The 25805-nt window shown below is 40.7% G+C and overlaps 1 long non-coding RNA gene across 1 annotated transcript; it reads right to left on the bottom strand.

The window, feature by feature from the left end:
• Positions 1-6406: 6406 nt before the first annotated feature.
• Positions 6407-22539, bottom strand: LOC125454657 (uncharacterized). The gene is made up of 3 exons (XR_007248074.1): positions 22425-22539; positions 21238-21438; positions 6407-6502 (listed from the first exon to the last, which is right to left on the bottom strand). It is a non-coding gene; the product is annotated as an uncharacterized LOC125454657 (long non-coding RNA).
• Positions 22540-25805: the final 3266 nt, after the last annotated feature.

Raw genomic sequence — 25805 nt, 5'->3', positions numbered from 1 at the left:
TGAAATAAATTAGTACCTGATTCTTTTTCCCATGGGGTTAGATTGGATAGCTCTCAAAGTCGGGCATGGAGATTATGCTGTGCAATTAACCCACGCCTGTTCAAAGTGGCACAGGCAGCATGTAAACTTCATGCTGCCTGCTAATTATAATTATTGTGGCATGCAGTCCAATGCTGACTGTATTTGTGAGTGGCTGCTTGCCTCAGCAAGACAGCACCACTTAAAGCAGTCCTCCAGTCCTTAAAACCATACTCTTAGAGGAGAGAGGAGGGTAACTTCTTCAGGTTAGGCATCCCTGGCAGAGGCTTCGCAGTGAGGTTAAAATAGTATCAGAGATAATGGGAACTGCAGATGCTGGAGATTCCAAGATAATAAAATGTGAGGCTGGATGAACACAGCAGGCCAAGCAGCATCTCAGGAGCACAAAAGCTGACGTTTCGGGCCTAGACCCTTCATCAGAGAAGGGTCTAGGCCCGAAACGTCAGCTTTTGTGCTCCTGAGATGCTGCTTGGCCTGCTGTGTTCATCCAGCCTCACATTTTATTATCTTGGAATCTCCAGCATCTGCAGTTCCCATTATCTCTTAGAGGAGAGATGCATTTTGGCTGTTTCTTTACATTCTGCTCATGGGATGGGGCCATAACTAGCTAGACTGACATTTTTACCCATACCCAATGTTCGCAGAGAACATTGTGTTGAGCTGCCTTCTTAAACTAGGATTTTCACTCAGTGGGAGGGAAAAACATTAATATAGTTCCATGTCCAAATGCTGTGTGGCTTGGAGGAGTGGTGATGGTGGTGAAAAATTGAAAACTAGAAAGAATGCACAAAAATGGCACACCAGATCAGAGCACATGCCACAAAAGTTTTCAGATAGTGGCCTTGGGGCTGGAAGTGTACAGGGAGATGGATGTACCAGAAGGCAGTCCAGACACATACAGACAGGGCAGTTGAAGCAGACAACCATTGCCGTCAATGACAGAAACCTAGTCCTGAGGATCTGCAACCAGTAGCAAAAAACATTAATGACCTTACAAGAGTTATCAAGGTCAGTAAATTCATCTTCACGTGTAAAATCCTAGTTTCTACACTACTCAAAGCTCACCTTCACAACCTCAGCTCACGCATGCACACTTAACAGTCACAAAACACACTCTTATCTCTCAATTTGCATATACTGTCAGCTATCACATTCTTATAGGCACATCAGCCAATGGATTGCTTCACAACCAATTTCAACTTTAACTTGAATCATGGCAAACTGAAACAGGGCCTATATAAGCTGAATCAGTTCAGTTCACTGATCACATTGTGGACATGCCTCATGGTTCTGACTGACCACACACCATTCCTGGAACAACTTGACTTTTGATAGACGTTATGGAATTTCTGAGATTATGTCCATAGTCCCAGACTCTCTAAAAAGGGGAAATAACATTTTCAAACCTTTCCCCCTAAGAATCTTATATATTGCAATAAAGTTGTCTCTCATTCCTCTACATTCCAATGCTTGCAGGCAAAACCTACTCAGCCCCTTCTCATAAAACAGTCCCTCTCTTCCTGGTATCCGTCTAGTTAACCTTGTCTGGACAGTCTCCAATGCCAGTATATTGTTAATCAGATAAGGGCCCAAAACTGTTCACAGTATTCCAGCTGTAGTCTTGACTACTGTCTTGATTCATTTTAGCAAAACTCCCTATTTTTATAATTCCATTGCCTTTGAAATAAAGGCCAACATTCCATTTGCTTTCCCTATTACCCACTGAACTTGGATGCTGGCTTTATGTGATTCATGATACCAATTAAACATGAGACAATATATGCACTCAATGTTAACCCTGATGATATTTGACTCTGCTGTGTTTGGTGAGACATTTTTACCTGCTTACATTTTCAATCTGTTGGATGGATTTGTGCAGAATGCAGGTTTTGAAATCAGGGTATGACTCTACTTAATCATTCATTATGTGTTCGTTTGTTTCATCTTCAGTTTATTTCCAGTTTGTATAATCCTTCCCTCTATACTCCCTTGTGAAACAGGAAACCAGAGGGTGATCAGAATAATCCCTTGTATATTGTGCTCTTAGTTTGTACATCATTCAAAAAAAAACTAAGCATTCCTTGATCTTTTCTTTAAATCACACCATCTCTTTATAGGGTTCTACAGTTACTCCAATCATTTCTTTTAGTTACCGTTCACAGCTATCTATTGGGAAATCCCACACATTTTTTGCTGGATTTGAGTTTTGGATGTCAAATGAATTCCCACTGGTGATCATATGAATACAACACTTTTTTGCCAAACTGTCTAGCCTTTCTCGTATTGTGGGGGAGCAAGTCTCATATTTTTAAGTAGATGCTTCATCATTAATCCACGTAGATTCACCATTCAGCAATGAAGTATAGGGTGGCCAATAAGGCAATGATTTTAACTGTGTTAAAAACATTTCCTAAAATTAAAATCATTTCAGAATCTGCATAACAGATTCTATTTTAGTTTTGCTGCTATTTTATGTTTGTATGTCACTTACAGGGGGCATTTTGCATTTGCAGGTCCTTTTATATAATGATAAACAAGCAGAAGTGGAACTGCAAAAGGTAATGCTTACATAGAATTGTATTATGTAGAATTAAAACATTCCCGCAACACAATTGACTGAAAACTCTTTTCCCGCCTTGACACATTTCCATATTCTAACAATCATTGTTTGCCATCTATACAGAGAAGACTCTGGATTAGAATAAAGAAACACTTCAGACCTATTCAATGTTTTTGGGGCACGTTTTGACCTTTTTCATGGATCATGTTGCTTCAGTCAAACCAGCTTACTTCAGGAAGATCAATCTCTTTGACCCAGCCCCATACTCAATGGGAATACTAGTTGAAAAGTCAAATCTGCCTGAAGTCAGTTGGTTCGATCTGCTAGCAATCATTCAGCATTCATTGATTTGTTATGAAAATAGAGAGTTTTCTGCATTCATTAACAAATCAAAATCAGCACCTAGCATATACCTCAGAACTGATCCCCTACTTTCCTTCCTGGTGTTGACTTTGGCTCAGCAATTTCAATAGTTCACATCTGGCTTGCTGTTTGATAGGTTGGGGTCAGCTCAAGTTGAATTGAACGGGATATTCAAACTGGAGCTAGTTTACACATTCTTAAACTGATCTACTCCTCAATTTTGTAGCAGCATTTAGCACAGAGACAGTCTATTATATATTCCAATGCAGTCTTTGTAAAAATAATATGATGAACTTCTGACTCTTGTGGAGATTTCATTTATGTTTGATGTTGTTCATTTAAAGGTAGTCATATTTATAATTAAAGGAAACATTCAGGTTCTAAACAACTTCTATATAATGCAGGGAGCACTCCTCCAATGCCCAGTTTGAAGAACTAATTAATTTTCTACTTCGGTAAAAAACAAATTTCCATTTACTGGGAGTGGTGATTAAAGCAGGAGGAAAGTGTAGTGGGAGTACTTTCAGCATAAAAAGCACTCCCCATCTACATATTGTAAAAAAAAATGATTAAATGAAATCTCTCACCTGCTGCGATATTAATAGTTTTGTATCTTTGATTCCTTTTTGTGAAGATCATTCATTTTGACCTCCTCCTTTGGTTTGTCAGTCTTACCATTGCGGCCTACTGGAGACTGGCTGCAGTGAAAGATTCAGATTGGCTTTCTTTCAAAATCTGGAGGCTATCACAAGCTGGGAAAATTCTACAGTGGTATAACTGTGTACCCTGACAGGACTGACATTTCCAGTCGTAAAGTTGCCAATTAGCTTGGACATTGGTCAATGAGGTTTTCACATTTCCTCACTGTCTCTAGTGTATCAGCTTTATGTTGACTCTACAACAAAATTTTAAAAAGGGTATAAATTACCCTTTAATTTCTTTATCCATTAGTTGTTCCACATTTTACATCTTCAGATCAAACCAGTGTTTGTGAAATACAAAGATACATAAAAGTTTCTGTGTTGTTTGTGCAACTTGGCTGGAAATGTTCTCACTGCATTCCACTCCACCAACATAACTTTGATATACACTAAGCATAGTCCTTAATTGTGCATAAGAGGTGTTTCCCCAAACATTATGATAATGGAAGAAGAAGGCCCAAGGAAATTGTTATCCTTTATTCCAACTCAGGTTTGGATGACATGACAGGAATCTTGCTAGTAAGTGGTGAGAGACCCATTCACATGGATTAATTGCTATTCTCCCTAATCTATATGCAATTTGCTATGTAGCCACAGAGGAGAGCAACTAGATGGCAACAATTCTTGCTATGAAAAATCAGAGGGGCACCTGAAAGCTTCAGCTCATTGTTTTCTCTTCCAGATCCCGATTTTGACCAACAGTCCCTTAACCTCACACTCCATGTACAGCAACCACCCACAACCTCTATCCATGAAGGTTGGCATCAGACGTGCATGACCGTATCACCATGGGACATTTCACCTAAATACACTTATCCACGCTGCCAAGTCCTTTGTGTACAGGAGAGCATCCATCTCATGGTTGGGAACAGGGTGTATCTCAAATCTTTTTGTTTTCTCACTAGTTGCTGACACACTCTAGTGGTTACTTCGATGCTCACAACATCTCTGCCATACTTTGTCCCTTTGCACATTGCCACATCATTCAAAATTTATAGCCTCTTTGTACTACTGTCTTGCTTTGCCTCTTTGTTAACTTCACCCAGTCATGGGGTCAGTTCCCACACAATGCCCAGCTTTCGTTCTCACCATCTCTTGTGACAACTCCACAGCCTTCATGTTGCCATGGAAAAGTGATGGTTTCATCCAAGTAAACATTTGATGAGATGCCTGGCTTTGATCACAAACTCTGTCTTTCTCAAAGCTCTGACCCTTCTTCCTGTCCTGTGTCTCAACTTGAATCAGAGAGTTCACAACCTCAAAATCCTATTGAGTTATTTGAGTATTTTAGCTGAGATAAATAGTCTTCGTTAGGAAGATTCCATATATTCAGCTCCTTGAGGTTGCCAATCCCCACTACATATCTGTTTTTGAAACTCTGCACCAATGCCTTTAATCATCTGCAAACACAGCTATTATGGTGCTCCTCTGAAAACAAAAAATGCTGGAAATCTCAGAGGGTCAGGCAGCATCTGTGGAGAGAAAGCAAGCCAATGTTTCGAATCCAGATGACCCTTCACCAGACCTAATGTCAGATGCTGCCTGACCCACAGTGATCTCCAGCACTTTTTATTTTCAGTAAAAAAAACTCTAGCATCTGCAGTAATTTGCTCCTACATAGTGCTCCCCTGCCTATTTTCCCTTTCTTCATTCTCCATAAAGTTCATTTCATCTAAAAACCCTACAGTTCTTACTCCATCCCATACCAAGTATTATTTACCCATCATCTTCATCCCTAATAACCAACATTATTTCCCATTCCACAACTGCTTTAATTTAGAATTCCTTTCCATTCAATGGTTTCATTCACTTATCATCTCAGTAGCCTCTTCCAATCCTCCAATCCCACCTTCCTCTGAACTCTTGTGAATCCTTCTCTTGCCCACAATTGTCAGACATGTCTTCAGCTGTTTAGGCCTGAATTTCCGTCTTTATGTCTCTCTATCTCTCCAACACTTTGAAGTCCTACTGAAACTCACCTTTTGTACTAAACTTTTGGTCCCAATTCCTAAAATGGAGTCTTTGTCTATTTGCTTTTTACCATGAGATGCCATCTGCATGAAAGAAGCTAATTAATTGTAGGCTGTTCTTGTTATTTTGGCCATGTTACGATGCTTGCGTTGCTGGGAGAAAAATGAGCTGGTTTTGCTTGATTTACAACTTTGATACGAAAGAAGACTGGATTTATTCCTCAGGTGTGTTCCACATCCAGCATATGGCATCCACCCCACAGGAAGTCAATAAGAAGTTAGCTATAAATGATTGCAACAATAGTGGATTAACACCCAATGTTTTCTAATGGTCTATTTACATCTCCTATTTTAAGGAAAGTATTAAGTTGTTTATTCTTAATAAATTGAGCACTCAATTAAATTGTAAGACTGAAGAATGTGATGAAAGAGCATTCAATATTTACATGTAAATTGTCTTTTTTTTCCATGTTGGGTAAAATACCACTTGCGTGATCACTGGAAATATAATATCCACTTCCATGGAATAAAATCATTTGTCTGCCCTTCAACCAAGGCTAAACTGTGAGTTCTTGGACCTGTTGTGACATCGTTGAGCAGACTAAGAAGACATGAGGGATTTCTCATTGAAACGTGCAACATACATTATTCTTGTGATGCTTGGTGTTAAAGGTACTTTTAGAAGGAGCTAATGAGTGTGTAACGAGCAACAACTTAAAAGGATGTCAAATTCATCTCTTTGCTTTATTGCTAAAACAGGAGAAACAAAACATCGCAAAAGTTTTTTTCTTAATGAAACAGAACTCTGGGATTTGCCTTCAGAGCATTAGTGCTGTCTGTTATTTTTCATCTACACTTCATCTGGAGCTCTGAAACAGAAGAATAGAGTACAATATAGAGATTGTATACAAGTATATCACAAAGCATTGCTAGATTTACTGTACATTGTAGTATTAACTAGGTTAATTGGCAGATTGGCGTTCTAACCACGAATGTAGTTAGTTCATTGAGGATTCACTGAACATTTGTTAATTATATAAAACTTTCTACCTGGCTCTGCTATGCCTTTAATCATTTTCTCAAGCCTGTTTTTCAGCATTTCATAGGGCTACGTTAATGACTTTGCAATACATGTCAGAATTCTGTTAAAATAAGTTACCATCCAAGCCACTCACTATCCAGACTTGGAAATTTACCATTGTCCTTTCACTCTTGCTGTGTAAAAATCTTGGAATTACACCCCAACAATATTGTGGATCTACCCACAGCACATGGACTGAAGTAGTTTGTGAAGGCAGTTCACTGCCACCTTCTCAGGGGACAGGTAGTAAATGCAGGCCCAGCCAGCAATGTCCACATCCCATGAGTGAATAAAAACAGGGAGGATGATAAAAACTTTATGCTTATTATTGATTAATTCATCATTGATCACACACAATGCATTATGAGAAAACATTTTACAAAACCAGTTGGTTAGCTTTGCTTATGGTTAAATGATTGGTGATATGTATAAACCTAATTCTTGTGAGTGCATTTACATCAAGTAGATTGCAACAGTTCAAGAAGGCAGTTCATAACTACCTTCTCACAGGCAATAAATGCTAGCCTAATCAGGGAAGACCACATTCCATGAATGAATTAAAATAGAATCATTCAGGAAATACCACATTTGCTTCTTAGTAGTGCAATGTATTGATGTACTGCATGGATTGGCAATTTACACTTCACCATCATTGGGTTTAAAGGCAGAGGGCTCATAAAATTTCAACCCTTTGGCCTTCCTGCCGTTTGGCATGCCTGAAATTTTATGGAGGTGCAGGCAACTCATTGGTTAGGTTGTTCACCTTTACACCTATCGAGGCCTTTAAATGGTCATTTCAACTGTGATGGGTCCAGTGCACACCACGTAGGAAGCCTGGCAGGTGGCATGCAAGTGGAGAACCTTTTATTTGAGTGGAGGCCAACCCATCTAAAATCACTTAATAATCACTAAAAATCACTAAAATCACTAAAATTATCACTAAAATATTACCTTGTCCTTTATCCCCCTTAGCCAGCCTCTCAAAGCTGGTTTCTCACACTCTGCATATCCCACACTAATGCATGTCAGCCTGTCCCCATCCAGAAAGATATGAGTGTAGATCACACCTTGGGCTTCTCATTTCCTGTATTGGGCAGGGGCCAGGGCCCATTATGTCCTGTTAAATCCAGCCTCTGGGCATGTTTTGGATGTTATAGTCGCCTTCAATGCTCAAGCATATTCCTCAGGCATTGACTTACTTACATTATTTATCATAAATATATAAAAAGACTATCTTAATTACCTGGTGAAAGGAACAGAAGTGAAATGAGATAGTGGGGAAATATGTTTATCGGGTCATAGCACAAAACCAATGAATTAGCTTGCTACTATAAAACAAATCTCCCTACTTCCCCACCTGCTTCAGCTCCATTTCTCTTTAGCATCGTCTATAATGGAAAGGAAATTCAGATGGGGTATGTACAAACTGTCACCAATCTAACTCCCTTCCTGAAGCTAGATTTCACTCTCAGCCAGTATTTCAATTATTCATGTAAGGATAAATTTTCTCCTTTGGGCACATCTAATGTTCCAAGAACAAATTGTGCCAGTTTTGACAAGTGTTTTTTTTACCTTCAGTTTCCACTCAAACTCTTTCACGTATCGACCATGGCAAAATCCATTGTGAATCAGCACAATTGGGCAGCATTTTAAAAAGCTATAAATTTTTACTATAAGAATTTGGCTTAAAGAATAGTCCTTGACATACTTTAGAGTAGTCACTCAATGCTAGTTAATTATTGCACTGGAAAATGAGTTTATCAGGCCGAGGGAAGAGTACAGGTTTGATCCATAACCTGTGAATCATCTGATTTTGAATGATGAAAATGCATTTTAAAAGCATGCAGACATATTTGTCAGTCATAGAGGGAAATCATAGTCAAGTTCTTTTGAGAAGAATTGTATCTAAAGTCTTTTAAAACATACCTATTCATTCCCTTGGACACAAATGAGGCAACTTCATTTTTAGAGTCCCTGAAGGCTGGAAACTGAGCAATTAGCACAAACACCCGAGCATAAATTATTCAATCAAGGGGCATGGCCAGTTTTTCTTGGGTGGGATCAGCTTTTAGCATTATACTTCTTGAAAGTATTTGCAGAAACTTGATGTGCACTGAATGGAATTTGTGTTTAAAATTACTTTCAAGAATGTTACTCTGGCTTTAGGTGATTTGTACCAAAAAATCAAGGCATCAATCCAGTAGCAAAGGACAACACTTGGCCTATCAAGTTGTTATGAAGCAAAAGGTGGATAAGTGTACACTGACAAACTTTGGCCAGTTTGTAGTAACTCTTTTTAACTCAAACACATAATATAGTGAGATAGCCAGAGGGAACAAGAGTCAGAGGAAGGGCCAACCCAATTTATTGAACAATTTATCAACAAAAAACAGTATTTATCAGGCTCTACAACTGTACTTCAATTATACTCTATCAAACTCTATTGATTTCTTCACAGGATTCTTCAATAAATTGTTTTAAGTCTCAAAATAAACAGTCTCAAATCTTCACTAGCTGTTTACTTCTGCTTCCATGGATTCACTACACCCTATCCAACTGTTATTGAGCTGTTTGTTTGAGAAAGGACTGGTAATGCCCATTCAATAAGGCTGTGACAGGCTGTTCCTCAGTCTCTGAGGTTGGTTCATGTTTCAGGATCCGTAATCATTGATTTGGGCTTTTCCTCTTCTCTGAGACTGGTTCTAGTGTTTGCGGTGTCTCATCGAGGCAGTCTTTCTGGGTCTAGTCAGTCCGATGGTGCTTACCACGAGGTTTAAGGAGCTGGAGATGCTGCAAAGCCCGGATGCCACTTGAAGGTGGTCTTGTGGATACACTACTGAAAAAAGTTCAAAAATCTAAAGCAAGCTGGGACTCCAGGTCACCCCGTTTACCTGCGCCCAACTTTGCACCTTTCTCAAAGATTTTGTGGCCTGTGTCCAAATTTTATATCATCTTAAATACCTGATTCAGATAATCCCTTAATTTTCTACAATCAACAGCACAATCCTAATTTACACTCTTTTACCCTAGTATTGTTTTAATGAATCTCTGCTGTATTTACTCCATACCATTTGGTCCACAGAACTGCTCCCCCAGTATTCCAAGGGTGATCAAAGCAGGGTGTCATATAGCTGTAGCATAACTTTTATCCTCTACAGCATTGTTAGTTGAACTTTTATGAACTATCAGATAAATTAAAAGCACAATGACTCCGTTCCCAGGGTACTCCATTTCCAGTGTGTATTTGTACTAGTGATTGTGTATTCTAACATGTGGTGGTTGAAATACGGGAACAGTGCAACCCAACAGCACATCATTTGGAGAAGTGTTAATCAACTGCAGGCGCTCCTGGATTTCCACATTTAACTACATATTTGTGGGCTCCATAAATTTGTGGTATTTTTACAGAAGTAGCAGCACTGAACACTGAAGGTACTGCTGTTGTTACTACTGCAAAACTGAGGCCAAAGTGAGTGTTTAGTAAGTCTGTCATTACCTGATGTCCACATACAATGTGATCTGCATCTGTCATTAAGGTGCCCACATGACTGTAATTGAGAACTTGCTTTATCTTACTGTATTTGGAAAATACATTAACATTGTCTTTGTTATGCCTCACAGCATTTCCCAGATTAACTTTGCACAGCTTTTACAACTCTTTTCAACATCTTTTTTATGTGTCTTATTCTGGACCATTTCTTACGCTTTGCCGTTCTATGAGCCTTTTCACTTAGTTTTAAACTAATTTTAACTTCTTTCATTAACCAGCATTGTTTAATTATACAATTAAAATATGTACACAATTTGTATTCTACCAAATTAACAGTTTTGTAAAAAATACTTCTTCCATAAACATTCTAAAATTACATTCCTTTACGATGCAAATTGTTAGTTTGACAAGTGCAATATAGTCTTTTTTGCATACAATGTGGATTTTGAAATTAACAGTAAACATGATATTTACAGCATATATTTTATGACAAGGATAATTTCCAATGGCTTTGACACAGTTGTCAGTCCCTCGGTGTGACCATTCTCCACTGAGACTTTGTAGCAGCTGCCCCAAGTTTTAGTGCATCATTCAACAATGAAGAACTGGATCTTGGAATGTGACAGACTGCAACATTTAGTTGCGAAAAACTTTTATAGCTAAATGACTTGTTAGCTCCAAATCCCTTGGCCATTAGGTTGATCAAAGCAGGATCGATATGTTTCACTAAATCGAGGAGTGCCTGTTCTCTTGCTGGTTCCAGAACAAACTGTTCCAGAAAACTGTTCCAAATATATCCAAAAAATCCTCAACTTTTAAGATGCAGGTGGTTCTGCTTTCCTTAAACTGTGAAAATTAAATTCTGTCATCATGAACACTGAATACTCCCAAAATGAGCATGAACTGCAACTTTAGAAAAGGTATTATTCATGCCAACACTACCTAATTTTTAAAAATTTGTTCTTTGGATGAGAGCCTTTCTGGAACCAATTTTCAATCCCTAATTTGGCTTTCAAAAGATAGTAACCTCCTAAAACCACTGCAGTCTATATGATGTCAATTATTCCCAGTGCATTCTTTCTACTGCACTCTGATATAAATGTGTGGCTTCCTAAGCTATTTCAATGGGTCAATAAGAGTCAAACACTCTTGCTTCAGACCTAAAATCTCCAGTGGATGACCAAATCTGCACCCACCCCCACCGATGGAGATCAGTGAACAAGGTAGAATTTATGACAATCAGGTAGTTTCATGATTATTAATTAAATTAGCCTTTCATTGCAAATGCATTAATTTATTGAATTCAAGTGCCCAGCTGTCATGGTGGAATTTCTTGAGCATTAATCCAGCGCAGTAACTCTGCCGGAATACAACCATAACTCGAAGGCTGCCTTGAACGCTATGAACAATGAGTGCCCACTTGAAAGCAGTTTAAACCTATTGCTACAAGGGGCTGGTTGGGCATTTTCAAAATCACTTTATGTAACACCTTTAAACCCACTGATGAAGAAAATTGTCATTCCATCAATCTGGCTTAGGTGGACGAATAATAACTAAACTATAGTGTCTGGGGAAAAAAATGTAAAATAGATCCAAAATATTTCTTTACATTGATAAAATTTGAGAGTGATTGATTGACAAAGAATGGAATCAAAGATATTTAGGCAATTTGAGAATGATTGATTGACAAATAATGGAATTAAAGATATTTAGGCCTTCAAAAGGTAGTTTGTTGTGAGAGAGAAAATCAATATGCAGGCTGATATTTTCTTATATTCTTATATCTGATTTGTAGAACAGAAAAAGAATCAGCACCGAGTTGTTAATTAATTTTGGTATGCAGCAAAACAAAATCACAATCCATGCCCTATGCTTAACCTGGTCCTTGCACAGCTTTGAACATGACAAGATGTGTGAAGGTTAGTCATGCCTTGAAGTTCATGGAGCATGTTGTGCACATTTGACTTTGAACGTTGTTCTTCCTTGTTTAGTTAACAAGGATCTTCTCAGTTGGTAAAATGAGATAGTGTACTGAGTTGTGCAACACAACACAATGGATTCATGTTACAGCTTTTGTCTGTGATACTCAATGCTTTCTATTACTACAACTAGTTGACGGTTGCCATTATTATGCTGCTTAGGAAGTGGTTAACCACAATTATTCCAAACTAAAATACATTTTGAATGGAGCTTATTATTAATTTGTTATGGTTGAACATGAATAATAAATGAAATTAATTTGACTTTGTGCACACACTGACAAAAATACAAAAGGCTGCTTTGTCAAATATCCAACTGCCATTTGGGCAGTTTTCCAAAATATAAACTTGGCTAAGGTTCCATACTTCACTTTCTGAAATCCTACTTTATCAAGTATGTATTTTTTTACAACATTCCCTGGCTAACTGACTAAAAGTTACACATAATTTTCAACCAAGCAACATTGTTAATTAATTTGAGCATCACTTTATCTCATTGGACTCTTTGATGCTCCCTTCATATGATGTTGTATGAAACTACGATTCTACGACTCCATGACCTTTAGGTATAAAGAACCAGGGCAATGGAGAAGAAACTTAACTGTTGTGCTCCCATCACACATGTAATTAATTTTCTGTATTTGAACATATTGAGGGAGTGGAATCCACTTTGGCTCAGAAACCAATAGAATAAGCAAATGGTACACACAAATCAATGGTACCAGCTAATCTATGGGGAGGCTGATCAGTGTAAACCTTTGTTAATGGCAAGCAGGAATGGAATGAAGCTGTTTCACTGTGCAAAGAGAACCTTCTTGACCTTCCTCATGCAGCATTACAAAGCAAACTGCAAGATCTTGTTCATATTTTCCACAGCAACATGGGAGGAGCCAGACACTTGAAAACCAATTTCCACATCATCTTGAGAGGCTCATGAAATGAGGTCCTTGTCCTGAAATGTTGGAAAGGTTTAGGCTGCATTTTTTTGGTGAAAGTCAGATTTGTTTTTCCTTTATTCATTCATGGGAAGAGGGCATGGCAGACCATGCAGCATTTATTATCCATCCCTAATTGCCCAGAGGGCAGTTCAGAGTCAACCACATTGTTGTGGGTCAGGAGTTATATGCAGGGCAGACCAGGTAAGGATGGCAGTTTCCTTCCCTAAAGGACATTAGTGAACCAGATGGGCATTTCCAACAATCAGCAATGGATTCACGGTCATCTTTGCATTCTTAATTCCAGATATTTTTATTGAATTCAAATTGCTGCTTGGCCTGCTGTGTTCATCCAGCTCCACCAACTGCTGTGGCGGGATTTGAACCCGTGCCCCCAGATGTCTCTGGATTAACAGTCCAGTGATAATACCATTAGGTCATCGCCTCCGAATTTGGGATAAGAACATTGCTGTCTGAAGTTCTTTGGCAGCAGTGGTTTTTCTGCTGTCCCCTTTTCTTTCTCTAACAACATGTGCCACTCTACATGTTCTCTGTTTGTTCTTTCAATCATCCTCAATTCCAAATGGAAGACTGTAATGAGCCAACCAAGTCTAGAAGCAACATTTTTGAACACAAGCTTTTGACTGGTCAAAAAAAAAGCCATATCTCTCCCTGTAGATTATTGTTACTTTACACACATGCAGGAAATCTCCACAACTGCATGCAATTGCACGAACAGTCAGAAGAAACAACACAGTAACTAACCTGTGAGTAGCTTATGACTTTGTTAAAGAGCACCAGTGGGAGCTCCTTCACACCGTTTAATGTTGTGTTCAGCTTTGTGAGGTTCAGACAGGGTAAGCTAGAGCATGGTGTTTGGAAATGATAGTGATGACATCAAATCAGCATTGCATGCTTATTAACATAAAATGCGTTTGTTCTCTATGCCATTTATGGTCATTAGGTGCATGCACATAAAGCCCTTTACTGAGATACTATTCAGTACTTTTCCCATTAGAAATGTACGTGTATATCTCAGAAAACATTTTCAAGCACAAGAGACCAAGTAGTATGTAAGAAGAACACAATAGAGTCCAATTTAGATTCTTAGATCATAAATGAAAAGACAAACATTTTTAAGAGGAAACAAGTAAATGAATAACATTCAGAGCAAGCAACATATTTACAGTTATTCCAAATTATTTTCCTTGAAGTGTCAAAACAACAAAGACACTTCTATTCAGCTAACTCTTAGCATAAAATTGATCCTTGAAACACAATCACTCACTTCTTTTATGATGCTATGTTACCATGGAGTCACGACCTAGCTCAATATTTTTGCTGGTTTCAGAATGACTGCTGACTGGGATCAAGACAGCTGCAAATATCTCATTTAAAATAATTTGAAGATATAATGAAACAAATGACAATAAAACTGCATCCATATTAGCCACATCAGGTGGTCAGCTTTTCACAGATTTCAAACATGATACTGATGAGCTGGCAAGTGGGTCAGTGAATTAAGTTGAATAGCTGGGCTATTTAAATATATTGATCTAATCAAAACATCTAGTTTTTTAGCAGCCACTTGTCGTCACATTACTTGTTCATTTGGGTTTGCGCATATACTAACTAGGAAAGGTTCTGTTGAAGAACTGCAGATGCTGGAGAATTCCAAGATAATAAAATGTGAGGCTGGATGAACACAGCAGGCCAAGCAGCATCTCAGGAGCACAAAAGCTGACGTTTCGGGCCTAGACCCTTCATCAGAGAGGGGGATGGGGAGAGGGAGCTGGGATAAATAGGGAGAGAGGGGGAGGCGGACCGAAGATGGAGAGTAAAGAAGATAGGTGGAGAGAGTATAGGTGGGGAGGTAGGGAGGGGATAGGTCAGTCCAGGGAAGACGGACAGGTCAAGGAGGTGGGATGAGGGTAGTAGGTAGCTGGGGGTGCGGCTTGGTGTGGGAGGAAGGGATGGGTGAGAGGAAGAACCGGTTAGGGAGGCAGAGACAGGTTGGACTGGTTTTGGGATGCAGTGGGTGGGGGGGGGAAGAGCTGGGCTGGTTGTGTGGTGCAGTGGGGGGAGGGGACGAACTAGGCTGGTTTAGAGATGCAGTAGGGGAAGGGGAGATTTTGAAACTGGTGAAGTCCACATTGATAGCATATGGCTGCAGGGTTCCCAGGCGGAATATGAGTTGCTGTTCCTGCAACCTTCGGGTGGCATCATTGTGGCAGTGCAGGAGGCCCATGATGAACATGTCATCTAGAGAATGGGAGGGGGAGTGGAAATGGCTTGCGACTGGGAGGTGCAGTTGTTTGTTGCGAACTGAGCGGACGTGTTCTGCAAAGCGGTCTCCAAGCCTCCGCTTGGTTTCCCCAATGTAGAGGGAGCCGCACCGGGTACAATGGATACAGTATACCACATTGGCAGATGTGCAGGTGAACCTCTGCTTAATGTGGAATGTCATCTTGGGGCCTGCGATAGGGGTGAGGGAGGAGGTGTGGGGGCAAGTGTAGCATTTCCTGCGGTTGCACATTGATGACTGTATCGGCGCCGCCTCTTGCTCCCCAGAGGAGCTCGAACAGTTCATCCACTTCACCAACACCTTCCACTCCAACCTTCAGTTCACCTGGGCCATCTCCAGCACATCCCTCACCTTCCTGGACCTCTCAGCCTCCATCTCAGGCAACCAGCTTGTCACTGATGTCCATTTCAAGCCCACCGACTCCCACAGCTACCTAGAATACAGCCCCTCCCACCCACCCTCCTGCAAAAATTCCATCCCCTATTCCCAATTCCTCCGCCTCCACCGCATCTGCTCCCACGATAAGACATTCCACTCCCGCACATCCCAGATGTCCAAGATCTTTAAGGACCACAACTTTCCCCCCACAGTGATCGAGAACGCCCTTGACCGCGTCTCCCGTATTTCCCGCAACACATCCCTCACACCCCGCCCCCGCCACAACCGCCCTAAGAGGATCCCCCTCATTCTCACACACCACCCTACCAACCTCCGGATACAACGCATCAGCCTCCGACACTTCCGCCATTTACAATCCGACCCCACCACCCAAGACATTTTTCCATCCCCTCCCCTGTCTGCTTTCCGGAGAGACCACTCTCTCCGTGACTCCCTTGTTCACTCCACACTGCCCTCCAACCCCACCACACCCGGCACCTTCCCCTGCAACCGCAGGAAATGCTACACTTGCCCCCACACCTCCTCCCTCTCCCTATCCCAGGCCCCAAGATGACATTCCACATTAAGCAGAGGTTCACCTGCACATCTGCCAATGTGGTATACTGTATCCATTGTACCCGGTGTGGCTTCCTCTACATTGGGGAAACCAAGTGGAGGCTTGGAGACCGCTTTGCAGAACACCTCCGCTCAGTTCGCAACAAACAACTGCACCTCCCAGTCGCAAACCATTTCCACTCCCCCTCCCATTCTCTAGATGACATGTCCATCATGGGCCTCCTGCACTGCCACAATGATGCCACCTGAAGGTTGCAGGAACAGCAACTCATATTCCGCCTGGGAACCCTGCAGCCATATGCTATCAATGTGGACTTCACCAGTTTCAAAATCTCCCCTTCCCCTACTGCATCCCTCAACCAGCCCAGTTCGTCCCCTCCCCCCACTGCACCACACAACCAGCCCAGCTCTTCCCCCCACACCCACTGCATCCCAAAACCAGTCCAACCTGTCTCTGCCTCCCTAACCGGTTCTTCCTCTCACCCATCCCTTCCTCCCACACCAAGCCGCACCCCCAGCTACCTACTACCCGCATCCCACCTCCTTGACCTGTCCGTCTTCCCTGGACTGACCTATCCCCTCCCTACCTCCCCACCTATACTCTCTCCACCTATCTTCTTTACTCTCCATCTTCGGTCCGCCTCCCCCTCTCTCCCTATTTATTCCAGCTCCCTCTCCCCATCCCCCTCTCTGATGAAGGGTCTAGGCCCGAAACGTCAGCTTTTGTGCTCCTGAGATGCTGCTTGGCCTGCTGTGTTCATCCAGCCTCACATTTAATTATCTCAGGTTCTGTTGAATTTGCTTTTATTCTCAACAAAGAGAAACATCAAACAAGAGAGGAATATAAACTGTTCACAGAGAGATAGTGATGGGTTAAATGAGTGAGCAAAAATATTGGCAAATGGAGTATATTGTGGGAAAATGCAAGTTGTTCACTTTGGAAGGGAGTACAAAAGAACTGTATGTTATTTAAATGGAAAAAAACCACAGAAAGCATCAACACAAAGGGATTTGTCTGTACTGGTGCATGAAACACAGAAAGTTAGCACACAGATGCAGCAGGTTATTGGGAAGGTTAATGGAATGTTGGCCCTTATTTCAAGGAGGTTGGAGATAAGAGTAAAGAAGTCTTATTGGAAACGTACAAGGTATTTACGAGACATCTGGAGGACTGTGAGCAGTTTTTTTTTCCCTTATCTATAGAAAGATATTATTTCATTTGAAGCAGTTCAGAGAAATTTCATTATGATGGCCCCCATTTAGAGGGATTGTGTTATGATCAAGGGTTAAACTGGTTGGGAACCTACTCACCAAAGTTGAGAAAAATGAGAGGTGATCTTATTGAAATATATAGGATTCTTAACGAGGCTTGTCAGGATAAATACTGGGAGGATGTTTCCCTTTCGGGGAGAATTTAGGACCAATTTAAGACTGGGTCGAAGACGTTTGCAACTATCTGGAACTCCTTGCCAGGGAGAGCTGTGACAGCAGAGTCCCTATGTATATTTGTATATTTAAGGCTGAGATTGATTCTTGAGCAGTACAGGAATCAAGGGTTATGGGAAAAGGCAAGGGAATTAACACAAAGGAATGTTAGATTAGCCATGGTCTTATTGAATAGTTTGAGCGACAAAATCGCCTACTCTTGTTTCTAATTCTTTTGGTTTTACAAGGACTGTCTTTCTTGGCTCAGGCAAACCCAGCCTGCTAACTTTTATACCTGTCAAAATACACCACTGCGATTTTACCCTGGGATATTACCTTCTCTCAGATGGTCAGGGACAGCACGGTGGCTTAGCAGTTAGCACTGCTGCCTCACAGCACCAGGAACCCAGGTTTGATTCCAATCCCAGGTAACTATCTATGTGGAGTTTGCACATTCACCTCATGTTTGCCTGGGTTTCCTCCGGGTGCTCCAGTTTCCTCCCACAGTGAAAAGATGAGCAGGCTAGGTAGATTGGTCATGCTAAATTGCCCACTGTGTTCAGGTCTGTGTAGATTAGGTGGGCCACAAGGTGATGGGTCTGGATTGGATACTCTGAGGGTCAGTGTGGACTTGTTGGCCCAAAGGTCCTGTTTCCACACTGTAGGGATTCTATGAACTTCACAATGCATTTTGACAGCTATGATGGAGCTGGTTAGGTGAACTGGTTAGAAGACTAACCTCAATTCTCCAATATGGCAACCCAGCTCTCAATGAGGTTTACAGCCCCCACCCCTGTCTAAACTGTGCCCCTAACATCATCCACCCATTGATTCCTCACGTTATCTGGCTTATGCCACCTCCATGCCATCTTACACAGCAATTCCATTCCATGTCTCCTCAACACCATCCAGCCCATCCTTGCTTAAACTCCCCATATCACCTCCAAGGTGCCTTCATGCCTCTTTGTATATTCTCATCCAGTCTCCACTATGGCCAATCTGCAGGAGCCCGGTGTTAGCAATGGGAAACATTTTAGAAATATTGGAAACAAAAACTGAACCTCTAACAATTTAATTAAACTGTGAATTCTAATTTACCATCATTCATACTGGAAAGAAACAAGATACAGGAGTGCAAAAATAGTAATGCTTCAAATGTTGTCGTTTTTATTAGACATTGCCGGCTGGCCCAGCATTTATTATACGGCCCTTGTTGGCCTGTAAAAAGGTGGAGAACAGCTACCTTTTTGAACTGCTGCTGTCAATGGAGATTATGCACACCCATAATATTGTTAGGAACAGAATTCTAGGAGATTGACTACATGGCAGCGAAGTAGCATTGTTATAGATCCAAGCCTGGATGATACGTGGTTTAAAGGAGAAATTGTACATCATGGTATTCCCATACATCTGATGCCTTTGACCCTCCAGGCAGTGGAGATTGCAACTTTGTATGTTACTGTTGAAAAGCCTTGGTGAATTGAAGTGCTGCATCTTGTAGATATAAACATTGTACCACCAGTGGTGAAGGGAGTGACTGTTGAAAGTGGTGGATCAGACGCCAATCAATAAAGTTCTTTGTTCTGGACGATGGTGAACTTCTTGATCCATTAAAGTGATGCGGATTCCATTATACTCTGAAATAGTGTCCTTGGAGCATCAGATGGTGAGTTACTTGCCTCAGAGTTCTGAGCTTCTGATCAGCTGCTGTAGTTACAGTATTTATCCAGTTTGGTTGTGGTCAATCACAAGCCTCAGGATGTTGATAGTTTGTAAACAATTAGGAATAAAGCTATAGTAATTTTGTTTTACAGCATAGTAGTAAGTATTCCTGGATCAGCAGACTACTTGCTGTCTGAAGCTATTAGTCTGTAACCCAGTCAAGCACTCATAATTGCTAGAGCCATCATAACAAAAGCCATCTTAGAAATTAAGATAATAAAATGTGAGGCTGGATGAACACAGCAGGCCAAGCAGCATCTCAGGAGCACAAAAGCTGACGTTTCAGGCCTAGACCCTTCATCAGAGAGGGGGATGGGGTGAGGGTTCTGGAATAAATAGGAAGAGGGGGGAGGCGGATCGAAGATGGAGAGAAAAGAAGATAGGTAGAGAGGAGAGTACAGGTGGGGAGGTAGGGGTGGGATAGGTCAGTCCAGGGAAGACGGACAGGTCAAGGAGGTGGGATGAGGTTAGTAGGTAGGAGATGGAGGTGCGGCTTGGGGTGGGAGGAAGGGATGGGTGAGAGGAAGAACAGGTTAGGGAGGCAGAGACAGGCTGGACTAGTTTTGGGATGCAGTGGGTGGAGAGGAAGAGCTGGGCTGGTTGTGTGGTCCACTGGGGGGAGGGGACGAGCTGGGCTGGTTTTGGGATGCGGTCGGGGAAGGGGAGATTTTGAAGCTGGTGAAGTCCACATTGATACCATTGGGCTGCAGGGTTCCCAGGCGGAATATGAGTTGCTGTTCCTGCAACTTTCGGGTGGCATCATTGTGGCACTGCAGGAGGCCCATGATGGACATCTAAAGAATGTGAGGGGGAGTGGAAATGGTTTGCGACAGGAAGGTGCAGTTGTTTATTGCGAACCGAGCAGAGGTGTTCTGCAAAGTGGTCCCCAAGCCTCTGCTTGGTTTCCCCAATGTAGAGGAAGCCACTCTGGGTACAGTGGATACAGTTTACCACATTGGCAGATGTGCAGGTGAACCTCTGCTTTATATGGAAAGTCATCTTGGGGCCTGGAATAGGGGTGAGGGAGGAGGTGTGGGGGCAAGTGTAGCATTTCCTGCGGTTGCAGGGGAAGGTGCCGGGTGTGGTGGGAGGCAGTGTGGAGCGAACAAGGGAGTCACGGAGAGAGTGGTCTCTCCGGAAAGCAGACAAGGCTGGGGATGGAAAAATGTCTTGGGTGGTGGTGTCGGATTGTAGATGGCGGAAGTGCCGGAGGATGATGCGTTGTATCCGGAGGTTGGTGGGGTGGTGTGTGAGAACAAGGGGGATCCTCTTTGGGCCATCTTAGAAATTGTTGTTTTAAGTCTTAGGAATGTGTTTTAATACTCAACCACCAGGTTTCAGTCCAATAGTAAAATAAAGTCATTTCTGTAATGCATGGCTTGGTAACAGCTTATTAATCAATGGAGAGGAACATGTAAGGAAAATGTTTGCAACGTTCAGAAGCACAGCTTTTTTTAAAGATCTATAGACATCAGTCAATTTAAATCACAGCTACAGTATGTAATGGCAGAGCCTGCAGGATTTTTAAAATGCACAAAGGCATTTTCTTAAATGGAAGACGTACTATAATGCATGGCAATCTCACAATGATGATCAATATAAGAGTTAACCTACCTTTATAGGTCCGATCTCTACGATAAATTGCTATATTAAAATATTGCAATGCAGCACCTAATAGTGGATTTTGAAGGTGTCAAAATATTTTACACTTACCTTTAAGAATGATGCTGACTCCTCAGTAGGCTTCCTCTAGCGGTCATGAAGTCTTTGAGAAGTTACATGTCTTCAGAGATTCTAAAACTCAAACCGTCATGTGGACATTGTGCACATGAGGGTACGTAATTTCCCTTCACAATTGGGACTCTAACCTTGGAAGACCTGTATCTGCACATTTTTATGCAAGGCTTTCTAATCCTGTGAAGAGGACAATAAAATTGCATTGGGTCAGGAAGGAAGGGGGAAATTATTTCTCTAGCGCAAAATAAAAGTTAATTCTGTATCACATGACTCATATTGATCTACAACTCTTATGCAAAAATGAACCCAATATTCCAAGTAAAGCTGTTTCAGACTTACGGCAGTTATATCATTAGTAAATTATTAGTTAATTAAAGTGCTATACTCAAATCCACTGACAAATTAAATCTGTTAAACACCATGATTATTACAATATTCTAACCCTTTGAATGGATTAAACAATTTCAAATATAATTTGATAAAAAATTGCACAATGCATGTAACTTATTGAATATACAAAATTTCAACTTGATTTATTATTCCTAAAATCACATTAGATTCCATATTCTGGTTTGTATTACATACTAAATTTGCACATCAGTGTTTTCTGGCAATAAAGTGAGCGAAGATATTTAATCCCTTGTGGTTATTTAATGCAAAGGCTATCTATTCAATGCATTATTCTTACGTTAGTCATGTTTGAAGATTAGGAATTTAAATTACATAACTTCTCAAGTGAATAATATCTGGTAATATCAAGGCAAAATAACATGGATTAATGCTAATTTTAGATTACTATTCAGAAATTTTGCTGTAGCCAGGAATGAAACATGAATAAATACAAATTAGAAAGTGTCTCTCTAAGGTCCAACATCATGTCCATTAAATGGACAATACACAGAAGCAGCTCTTAGTTTACATAATGCAATGCGTGCATATATGAATGAATATTAATGTCTTTAAAAAAGCATTGAAAAAAATTCCTGTGAACACAGATTAAAGCCCTTGTGGTAAAATCTTCCTTCAAACTGGCTATAACCTCAATTGATAGTAACAATTTTTACCAACAAACTAACACCTCCATGGCATCTGCTTCCATCATTTAAGATAAATTAATGACTTCATTACAGATTGAAATGGCACTTAAGACATTGCTGATTTACCTGTAATCCCAGCAATATTCCAAAAATACCTCTGTGTCTTCTCTGATTAGCCATTCTTCACATCCAATTGATCTGTTGAGGTAATAGTCGGAAACACACCATGCAGTAATTACTTACATCTGATTTAAGAAAAGAATATTCAGCACTCCCACTGTTCTACTTTAAGGTTTTCATGCGCTATTAACTCATTCCTGTTTATTAATACCCTAATGGGTGGATCCTGTCTGGGTTGCAATGATTATATACATTTTTTGTTCTAAAATAAAGGAAATGAACATGAAAAGGTGAATTATTTGCAAGCATTATGTGACGGGGTTAACTAGGAAATGACACCAGTATGAACCCCCTTTGCCGAAAGATACAATCCTCAGACTAGTCCATTTATCATTTGTTTATTGTTCTATTCCATCTTTTAAAGCATATTATATAGCTATTATTTTCTGCTGTGATGTTATCCAAGAACCAGGCTTGATAGAGATAATGATAGAAATAACTTAAGTCCTATACTTGAAGACAGATGTTTTTGCATTTTGAAACAAAATGTGCCAGTCTGACAGTTCACTTTTCTACCGATTCCCATTGTTACTGATGTATTTAATGGAATATGGAAAACAACTGCCATGTTGATCATTAAGCAGGAACTAGTTTGATTTTTAACACAAATGTTTCCAATTTTGGATAGTAAGAAAAATAATCTGTAGTGAATGATCATTGCCTGTAATTTAACCTATCCCTCTGTAACCCATAGATTAGATGATGTAAAGATTCAAGCATACAATCGACAGTTCCCAATTACACTATTCAAATGCTGTTATAAGGGTATTGTGGTATTCTAGCCAACATTATATCTAATTTGGCACAAAATATTATGTATAAACCCAAATTGTACAACATTGTGAATATCTACATATGAGAAAATGCAAACTGTAGGGATAAATTCTCTACTTTCGGCCATATATTTATTGAATGATAGTCCACACAGTTGTGTAAACATGGCCAATGTGAACTCACCATCTGGGGAGAAATTCACTTCGTGCCTAAATAATCTATGACATTTACACAGCTAGAACTTTGGGACTGGAGGATTGTTAGGCAATGTTGGGCAGGAAATAGGGTATTTGAATATGCTGGCAGAGTTGAAATTTCTTTTCTTGGACTAAGGAGGAGCACACTTAATATTCCTGGGAGGGTAAAAATAGAAGATGAAAGTGTATTTTTTTTATTAGCAACCTTCAGGGATCCCTTTCAAAGCTGTTCAAGGCTTTTTCTCATGAAGGGTCTAGGCCTGAAATGTCAGCTTTTGTTCTCTTAAGATGCTGCGTGGCCTGCTGTGATCATCCAGCTTCACACTTTGTTATCTCAGGTCCTCCAGCATCTGCCGTTCCCATTATCTTTGTTTTAATGAGGGATGCTTTGATTGCAGTTCAAGGTCTGCCCATATATTTGAATTTCACCTTTGAGGTCCCATGCTTGGTAAGATGCTGATTCAGGCAGGCAGCTCCCTTGGTTAAAACACCATGAAAGCCAATAGAACATCCTGGGCAGTTCTGATGCATTTCACTCATTGCAAATTATGAAGAATGCCAGAGATCTTATGCTGACTTTGCACCGGAAGCATCAATGGTCACTTCTCCCTGACTAGTTTATTCATTTCAAAGTTGTAGAAGCATGTCTAAAAGCTTGCTATGTAGCATTGCATCAAAATTGTCCAGAGGTTGTTGTTTCTTCTGTTGTGTTTACAAAAATTGCTCCATAAATTGGCCACACCATTGAGCCACTTAGTTTCGATGCTAACCAAAAGGGTAAGGGCTAGCTGGGACTTGGGAAAGGATGTAAGGCAGGAAAACACCATTGCCCTCAATTTTTTCAACAATTCCAAAGGCCAAGTGCCCTTTTACAGTCAGCCCCATGATATGAAAGACCATTTCCTTTATAAGGCTCAGGAAATCTACTTGATACATCCCTATCTACTTCTGCTGTACTGTCTCCTAATATGTGCCAATATGTCCTTCAAGTGAGAGGAAGGATTGTCAATTATTCTTTAATACAGCGGTTGGGTGATATTCCAGCCATAGCTGGGGGTATGTGAAAAGTATGAGGCTAGCAGTGTTAATAGGTTTGTGAGGATGAAGTGAAGTATCTGGAAGTTGAGTCCTGATGGTCAGCAACTGACCCCTTGTCAGTAATGAGGATGTGTTACAATGAGCACTGGCAGGACCAATAGACTGATGAGTAAATATCGTGTGATAATGTATCCACTGACCTTGACTACAGAAGTCAGGTTATGAGTCATCTTCTGGCACTGCTGCCAGCTCCTCCTTATGGATACCCACTTCCAATCCTTTAAGAGTTGACCTTCATGCCCTCTTGATACACCACAGAGTCATTGTCTCTGAGCCACTTTACAGTTTTTCTGAGTGAAACTTAACTGCTTAATCATTCGATCATGGTGACCCTAGTGTTGGAGGTGGATAGGATCAGAAATGCCATGAATTGATTTCTTGACTCTCACGCAGGTGCAGCATATAATAAGAAGGCAAATGGAATCTTTGCATTTATAACAAAAGGACAGTATTATCAAAGTAAAGAACAGTTGTTTCAAGTATATAAGGCATTAGTGAGAACACACAGAGAGTACTATGTCCAGTTTTGGTCTCCTTACTTGAAAAATGATTTGGTGGCACTGGAGGCAGTTCAGCAGAGCTTCGCCACATTGATTCCAGAAGTGAAAAGGCTGTTGTAAGAGGACTGGCTAAAAAACTTGGGCTGGAGTTCAGAAGATTGAGGTAGGATCTAATTGATCTAATTGAGGATTATAAAATGCGAAAAAGATTTGATAAGGTGAATGTTGAATAGAAGTTCTCTCTTATGGGACAGTCTAGAACTAGAGTCTCAGATGTACAGTGAGGGGATATCGGATCAAAACTGAGCTAAGGAACAATTGCTTCTCTCAGAGGGTTGTGAATCTGTGGAAATTACTGCCGTAGAGCGCAGTGAATATAGAATCAATCAACAGATTCAAGAATGAAATAGCTACATTTCTGATGGAATGCGGGATAAAAGGCTATGGAGAGCAGGCAGGAAAGTAGCATTGAGGATAGAATAAGATCAGCCATGAACATGTGAAATGGCATATGGGTTCAAAGAGCTGAATTGCCTTCTTCCACTAGGTGTATCGACCATGGTTATTGTTCATAGGGTCCAGGGATGTGCAGGATTGTTGGATTAGCAAGGTCAAGGGGCGAAATAGCCTCCTCCTGCTCCCATCTTCTGTGTTTCTTCTAGCTATAGGGAATATGGTTACAGGGATAGGGTAAAGGGGGGCTGGTGCTGGGTAGGATTCTCTTCAGAGGGTCAGTGTCGATGCTCCAAATGGCCTCC

The sequence above is a fragment of the Stegostoma tigrinum genome, chromosome 9 (genome assembly GCF_030684315.1).
Source record: "Stegostoma tigrinum isolate sSteTig4 chromosome 9, sSteTig4.hap1, whole genome shotgun sequence".
NCBI lineage: Eukaryota > Metazoa > Chordata > Chondrichthyes > Orectolobiformes > Stegostomatidae > Stegostoma > Stegostoma tigrinum.
Note: the sequence above shows the minus strand (reverse complement) of the source record. Positions and strands in the feature narration are given on the sequence as shown.